Source organism: Helicoverpa zea, chromosome 27 (assembly GCF_022581195.2).
Source record: "Helicoverpa zea isolate HzStark_Cry1AcR chromosome 27, ilHelZeax1.1, whole genome shotgun sequence".
NCBI lineage: Eukaryota > Metazoa > Arthropoda > Insecta > Lepidoptera > Noctuidae > Helicoverpa > Helicoverpa zea.
The window spans coordinates 5,911,011-5,919,816 of record NC_061478.1 but is presented as its reverse complement, the minus strand read 5'-3'; positions in this window follow the sequence as shown (position 1 = coordinate 5,919,816).

Genomic DNA, 8,806 nt, shown 5'->3' with positions numbered 1-8,806 from the left:
TTTAACATAATAAGTACAGCTATAGACATGCGCTACTAACAAACTAAAGTTACGCCATATTACAACTGTGTAGTTTCGTACATCGCACCCCTATGTGACACGACCACGCCTCCCGTCTGTGCATCAATTTTATGACATAACTAATTGTTCTGCACTCATCATCATCCTCCGAGCCTTATTCCCAACTATGTTGGGGTCGGCTTCCAGTCTAACCGGATTCAGCTGAGTACCAGTGCTTTACAAGAAGCGACTGCCTATCTGACCTCCTCAACCCAGTTACCCGGGCAACCCGATACTCCTTGGTTAGACTGGTGTCAGACTTACTGGCTTCTGACTACCCGTAACGACTGCCAAGGATGTTCAATGACAGCCGGGACCTACAGTTTAACGTGCCATCCGAAACACAGCCAATGGTGTCTAAGATATATTTAGAAAGTACATACAAACTTAGAAAAGTTGCATTGGTACTTGCCTGACCTGGGATCGAACCCGCGCCCTCATACTTGAGAGGCTGGTCCTTTACCCACTAGGCCACCACGACTTGTTTTAATTAACTAATTGTTCTGCACTAATCTATACTAATGCGATTGTTCGTTTGTATGTCTGTTAATCTTTCACGGGTATGTTACTGATCTGTCTTTGTATGATATTTAGGTATGTAAGTCTGGGCAAGATATTCATTCGCTGGTAACTAGTCCAGAATAGTTACTGAAGGATTATGAAACCAATAACAGTTGTATAAATACTCATATATGTCAGTCTTTCTGCAAATATTCTACTACGTGTAAGTAGAATATTTGCAGAAAGACTGAATCTGTGAATAAATAGTTTATGTTTGCGTGGATCGGTAATTTTTTTTTACAGATAATTTGAGTCGTTATCTATCAAACGACCTATATCTTACTAAATTAACTAACCTCAATACACTTATTAATTGGTTCTTTGAAAAAAATTTGGGATAAACAATACTAGAAGTTAAATTGGTGATATTGTAGCCAAGATATACATGGCAGGCAAGGCATACTTGTTTTTTTGGATAATATATTTTTTGAAATGAATATCCCAAAATACCTATTTAAGTACTTAACGGTAATCTAGAGTAAGTCTTTACTAACTTGCTTCCCCACAAGAGTAACAAAGCTAAATAATTTCCAAGCACTTCCCGCTAGGCACCCTCCACGCGGCTTTTAAATCAATTTCCATGTTTTATTTGTTATGCAGATGCCCGATTGTGTAAACGATACCCCTAGTAGTGTGGGGGTGTCGTGTCGATACTCGACTTGTAGACTTGTCGATAGATTTTGTTATTATTTTCATGTAGCGGCTATCTAAGGAAATCGTCAATGCCCATCATTTCCATATGATTGCCATACATAATGTTTAGTGCGATAAATAAGTGGCTACATTTACATTTTACTCAAAGTAGGCAAAAATGAACTGACGCTTGGGCCCTAATCATTATAATAATGTACTCTGTGGCCCTAATTCACATTACAGGAAAGACGCCACTAGATTACATTGACAGAAAGGGTCCAAGTGTCTTTGAGATTAAAATTTGAACGTGTAGGTAAGTAACTTTATAGTCAACAGTTGTAAGAAAATAGAACTTTAACTAAGGTTAAAGTTAAAGTATTAGGTAGACGATAGCCCAAGGTCTTTAATGTTAAAGGGTAATATGAATGCCACTGTCAAATCATCGCATTAAATAGTGGTATCATACACTTGAACGTCCATCATTGTGATATCTAATTAAATAAAGTGATAGCAATTAAGGATAATTAATAAAACAATAAGGGATACATTTGGCCAAGTTTTATTTAAAACATACATTAAAAGCAAAAACGGAAAACCCCTCCAAGCTATCGATATCGACCACATCGACAGGACCACACCACTACGCAGCAAGCGAGCAGGCGATGCATAAAATTCATACTCGTGTTCCCTCGCCAACAGACGAGCTCTGAAATGCCCTGTTAAGTCACTTACGAGAAGAATATATTATCCAAGCTGATATTCATAAGATTACACTCTTCTGCTTTTGAGAAGGGACGCTAATCGTGACGATTTGTCACTTTTTATCGATGTTAGTGATGTTGTCACTAATGTTACCAAGGAGTATCGGGTTGGTGAGTAACTGGGTTGAGGAGGTCAGATGGGCAGTCGATTCATGTAAAGTAATATTACTCAGCTGCGGTTAAGACTGGAAGCCGATCACAACATAAATTTTAATTAAAAAAAAAGATCACACATTTGTTTATTATTATTAATACGTATTTAAATCAATTTTCCTTCCAATTAGAAAAGTATCCTAAAAACGATAAAATTACCATAATTTTTCAGCGATTTACCGTATCACCCTGTATGTTATGTACTTAATTAACTTTTCCAAACTCATAATTTTTCTGTACGTCTTTCAATATAGCAACAACAGAAAAGAATTAAAAATCGATAAGTCGTTGTCGAATCCGCTCAGAATGTCGACTTACACATTTTTTATAGGGAAATTATTCTTGCATTGTAATATTATTCTCACGATTTTCTAGTATAATACATCCAAATATTGAAATACCTTTTGGCGCCATCTATTATCCTACTTGAATACTAAACAGCGGAACCATAGCCAATATAAATCATAATACATTTTTTATCTGTATTGTTCGATTTTTTTAACGCTGTTGGCGGGAAAAGGCGCCGTCTTATTTTTTGTTACAAAAATTAATATTAATAAAGTTATTGTAACAGTTTTTTGTAAATCCGGCGGGATTAAAAAAGCTTCTCTTAGAAATTATGACAAAAAACAATGGCGCCGGGTGTACGTGATTTGAATGGAAATAAAATTAGGTCTATTGAATCATCCTATTGTTCTAATGGTATTCATCTGCATAATTTGGCTGTTATATTAACTATTAATAGTCTACTCTTATGGTTACTTGGAAAATTACCGATTATTAATTTATCCAAAATGGTCCATTAGGAATCCTATAAGACATCTCTAGGTTACCAAGTTGCTATGTTGGATTCGGTTCAGAATCTAACTGGATGCTAAAGCAGTGTCTTGTTGAGACTTGAGACTCGCTGGCAGATTTTGATTTCTGACTCTCATGAAATTCATCATCATCCTCCGAGCCTTTTCCCAACTATTTTGGGGTCGGCTTCCATGAAATTAATTGTGTATTTTCAAAGTTCTTCAGATTTTCTTTGAACAACGGAGATTTACAATTACGCATTTTCAAATCAAATCAATTTATTTATTCATATACATTTGCAAAGTCAAAGTCAAAGTCAAAGCTCTTTAATCTCTAATGCGATAGGTATGAAGTTTCGTTAAGCGATAAATCTGCTTTTGCCAGGTTCGTCCGCTGGAAACTGCGCAACGTGGATGAAAGGTAGCATGTGAGCGGAATGGAGCTTGAGGCTACTTTTTATCTGCGTGCTATAGAGCTTTCCTCAATCATCATCACTGAGTTCAATGATTCGCTCGTTTAGTTTTAGGTGAAAAGCAGCGAGTAAAGAGCCGCTCCGTACGTAAGTACATGAATGCTCGCCATGCAACATGTTTCACTACACCTTGCATTGAGTTGTAGAGAGCGCTCGTCCTCAAACCTTTTAAAAGCAATTCGGTAGCAGCTCACTTAAATATTTTCGACGCACCGTCCAATTGACTTAAAATTCAAACAATTACTGTTTCAAATAATCAAAAGCGGCCATCTTGTCACGCGTAATAAACTATACTTTAATCAATTCATTAGAAATTCTGTGTTGCAACGAGCCTCCTTTGAGGCGCCGCCATAGACAATGCGGTGTTGTCTATGGCCCTATTTCTTTTTAATTTCTTTAAAGCGCCGCCGATCATGCGTTCGGTGAATATTGTGAATAATCGACAAATGTTCGTGAGGTGCATTGTGATCGATTCGGCTTATAAGCAGGAAAATCGGCCATATTGGATTTTTCGATTATCCATCAATTGTGCTGGCATGGAGACAGTAGCTTGGTTGGATCGCGAGAAAGTACGAGTTACCTATATCAACTCGGGCTTGCACACCGCTGAACAGATTTTCAGGACAGTATAATATAGCTCATTATTATATTACATAGGCTACTTTATCCAGGTGTGAGACGTAGTTCCGCTATTAAGTGGCACTGGCAGAAGCTGGAATATAATTAAATTCCTGATAATATAGGTACATACTTTTCTAGTCCAAAAAGTTAAAATGTCACCAATTGAGTTCTAGAAGCAGAAATCCCAACCACATACTTCCAAGGCAATATAGAAATCGTTAAAGCAAAACAAAACCATTTAAAAAGGGCTACCAACCTCTTTAGTATTTTACGCGCGTGCGCCTGATAGCATCCGTCTTTGATGCTCATACAAAGTTAAGTGCAACGTCAAACAACTGACAGCTGTGGAATAACAACCTTATGCCCTTTGCCTTGGACGGTAAAAAGTGACCACTCATTGTCTATGGTTTTCGCGTTTTGTTGCATGTGAATGTAGCCAGTTTATGTTGAGCCTTTAGATGTGGAAAATAAGGAAATAAACTGAGGAGAGAAATCTTAATGGACCTATTATCTATACTTATAATAAATCTGTAGAGAGGTCAATTCTGTACATTGAATATATTTCCAAAATAACTATTAGGGGGTGATTAGTGATCGATACTGATGCCAAAAATGCAATCAGTAAAATTTTTGTCTGTCTGTCTGTCTGTCTGTCTGTCTGTCTGTCTGTATGTTCGTTATGGAAACAAAAACTACTGGACGGATTTTAATGAAACTTGGCACAAATATTCTTCATACTCCTGGGCAGGTTATAGGATACTTTTCATCACGCTACGATCAATAGGAGCAGAGCAGTGAAGGTAAATGTTGGGAAAACGGGAGAAGTTACTCCATTTTTTAAGCTTCCGTCGCGTGTGCAGCCCTAATGGTTACAGCTACACAGAAACCATGTAGGACGGAAATGTTCTTCATAAAATTATGTAAAAAATATCCCGTGGCAGCATATGTCTATCTTTTATGGTTGACTCACAATAACACGTAAAACTCTCGGTAGCTTAGCAGTTCGGAGCTTTCTGATTATATTTGTCTACTATTTCGTTTATGACACTCTCACTCATACTAATTAAAAATAGTTAATAGTATTACCTATTCATTAAAAAAGAATGATTTAAATCGGTAAAGAAACACCAAAGTTATACACGAAAAACGGTAATAAGCCATCGCGCGTGAATACTGAATCACGCTATAAGGATCATTTTTGTGCAACGGTCGCCGCGCACGGCGCGACTCGCGGCGCGGTCGCTGCGCAAGCTTCATACAATTTTGGCTGTTGGTGCGATTGATGCGAATAGATGTTCAGAGCGTTCTATCTTATTGCGCGACTTTTAGGTTTTAAATAATTTATTTTTAACTTTCTTTTGTTGTTATTTTATAAAATAGGTTGGTACCTATTAGTTATTTTTGTGTTTAAATATTCGTTCAAAATACAAATTATTATACTTCGGCCGTTCAGAGAATGCGTTCCTGACACCTATCAGTTAGTCACGACTAGTGATGGGCACAACATAACACTGAGTTCGTTACCGTTCCTTCAAAATGAACCGCCGCATTATTTTAAGATTATTTTCGTTTTAAATTGGCGGAATCATTTGTTTTATATTTTAGTTATTTAAGTGGAAACCAAAAAAAGTTAATATTCATATAATAAAATTGTTTTATTTATTCTTTGTTACAAGTACATTGAATTGAATGTGCGAACAGAATATTAATCAGACTCCGATTTGCTTGAGGAGGTGGTGTCTTCATCATCATCTTCGCCTACATGTATAATTATATTATTATCAATAACAGAATCAATCCTGATATCTCGGTCTAACAAAAGCCGGGTAATCAAATAAAAACAGATCGAAAACACTTGAAAAACGTGGTCTATGCGCACGAAACGACAACGGACGACTGTTTTAGCGTCACAAAATGGCGGCCCATAACGCCATTTGGGGTTACCATTTTTAATCTAAGTATAAAAATGCGGTTTGGTCATAGTTTTATTTTTATATTTCATAAACGTTATAATTAAGTCTTATAGTCCATTATTTTCCAATTCTTAAAAAGAAAATCAAAACGTATTATTTTATATTATAACTGTATAAGAACAGATTACGATACTTGCCTGTTATTTTTAGCACAGCACTACAAAATATAAACCGCTGACATAACCTTGTAATAGCGCAGTATAGATTTAGAAAAATATTGTTTACCAAGTTATTTGACACTCAGTTTGGCACAAAATTATAACATTCATTGATTATTGATATAATAATGTTGTTTTAATGCTCCTTAATTGTTAAAACGGTAAACAACCAGCAAAAATATTTTTATCGTAACTGCAACGCCATTGCAAAGTTACGTCGTCAGTTCAATCGCGACGTGTCAGGAACGCATTCTCTGAATGGCCGAACTATAATAGTTTACATTTTATTACTTAAAGTAGCAGTAAGTACGCATAGATTTAGATAATTGGAGGGGCTGGTGTTTATTATTTCTTCCTCTCTTTGCACAAAGTCCGACTCTAACGCGGACGAAGTCGCTGGCAGAAGCTAGTATTGAAATAAAAAACATGTCTAGAAAATCGTTCTAAAAATAAAAAATGTAATTGATAGGTAACGAAATCGTTAAAATTGCTACTTGTGTTCAACCAAAATAGGCACTCCAAACCCTAAAAATAAACCTAGTATCTTTCCACTCACCATTTTAAGAACACCAAAAACAATTTCCATCAAAAAACCGCGCCAAAACTGACAGCTCAACAAAAGATGGCGCACTTAAAATGGCCGCCGCGCGCGTATTTATGTTATGGTAATTGATTAATTGGAATCGAGCGGCCGTCGGCGCGACAAAGTGCAGTTTTGTGCCGATCAAATAAAACGTACGCTGATTTAATTTAATTTTCACATCACTTCACGTTCCAGGAAACTTCTTGGGAAGCCATTTTTGTGAGGTTTCCCGCCGAATTGAGCTGTCAAACTTTAAGATTGAAATCTGCGGTTTTTGGCGGTATTCGAGTGGTTGTTGGTGAGAAAAGCGTTTTGTTTGAATAAAATGTATGGTGTTTTTATTTTGCTGTAAATACTTCGTTGGTTTAGGAGAGAAGGAAGAAGAGCTCACAGAAGCTTATTGCAAAACATGTACTCTACGAATGGTTTATTATGGTAGTACGAATGGTACGTGAAGGTACTATTCCTGAATGAAACTGACATTACCTACTTTTAGAATAACACGGTATCTATGGAAAAACTTAGGTTTGTAAACCTGTAGCCATTCATGGATATAGAGGAAAGAGGACGACCAAAGAAACGAGAGATGAAACGTGTAAATCAATATGACAGTAAAAACTCTTAGTTGTGTGATGAAGTCAGATAGAAAAGTATAGAAGAAGACATGTTGCGCCGACAGCAAAAAATAAGTTAGAATAAGGGCAGGGGAACGTCAGCCAAACTCTTAACTCTGAGCTGCCAATCATTCGTGTCAACACTTTTAACTACAAAACAGCAGTCGACATTAACAAAAAATACAATTACAATCCACACAAATACAATTCTGACGTCACAATACAAAATTGATAAGCATTGCCAACATGACGGGCGCGTACAAATCAATTAGGCGCGTTCATTTCAAGTGCATTACGCATGCACCGCGATGCGTCGTCTTTATACTGCCGACGGACGCGCGACGCATAATACTCAGTGTAGGCTGCAATTAAAAACTCGTTGCTTGGTGGTTGGTTTCACTGTAGAAAATATTGAATTTTATTGATTTAAATGCTCCTAGATACACTGGGTGTCCCATAAGTCCTTTGAAATCTAAATTTCGAATAAAATTTAAATGGCGCGCGGGAATGGCATGCGGGGTGCGGGGATAGCATCAACGATCTTTGGGAATTCATTCGCCATTGAAAGTTTTACCGGAGCGGACCGTGGTTTTTGTGTGCGTGAGTTTTATCACAACAATGATTCGGCCACCATTGCGTGGCGTATCTTTTTATTCCTGTATTAACTGATTTTTTTATGGATGGTAATTTCTTATCTTTCTTTAAAATGCGCTGTAACGTCGATCTGGGTGTATTTGATGCATTGGAACGCTTACGAATGGATTGAGTAGGATTTTCACGAACTGACTCTTGCACTACGTCGATGTTGTCTTCCGTCCGTGATGTCCTTGGGCGGCCCGATCGTTGTTAGATCCAGTCACCTCGAACTGTTGAACCCAATTTTTAACCGTTTCAACACTGGGACAGTCGTATTAAACGTACGCAAATTGCGATACTCTCTAAATTTACGCCGCGCAATGGTGGCCGGATCATTGTTGTGATAAAACTCAAGCACACAAAAACCACGGTCCGCTCCGGTAAAACTTTCAATGGCGAATGAATTCCCAAAGATCGTTGATGCTATCCCCGCACCCCGCATGCCATTCCCGCGCGCCATTTAAATTTTATTCGAAATTTAGATTTCAAAGGACTTATGGGACACCCAGTACCTTAAATCTTGAGTCAAAAGTATAGGTATGTCTAAAAAAAAATATGATTCGTCAAACGGAGCAGATTTACCATAATAGGCAAGGGAGCAGTCTAGATTATTAATTATATTGCGCAGTACCTGTTAAGAATTGTGCTATTGACCATATAGTACTGGCTTAGGTAAGTATGGTACAGTATCTGAATGATAGATGATGGTGGGTAACGAGGTGTCTCTCAGCCGTAGCCACAAAGTCAAAATAGTTACCTATGAGTGCGTTTAATTTGACTCAA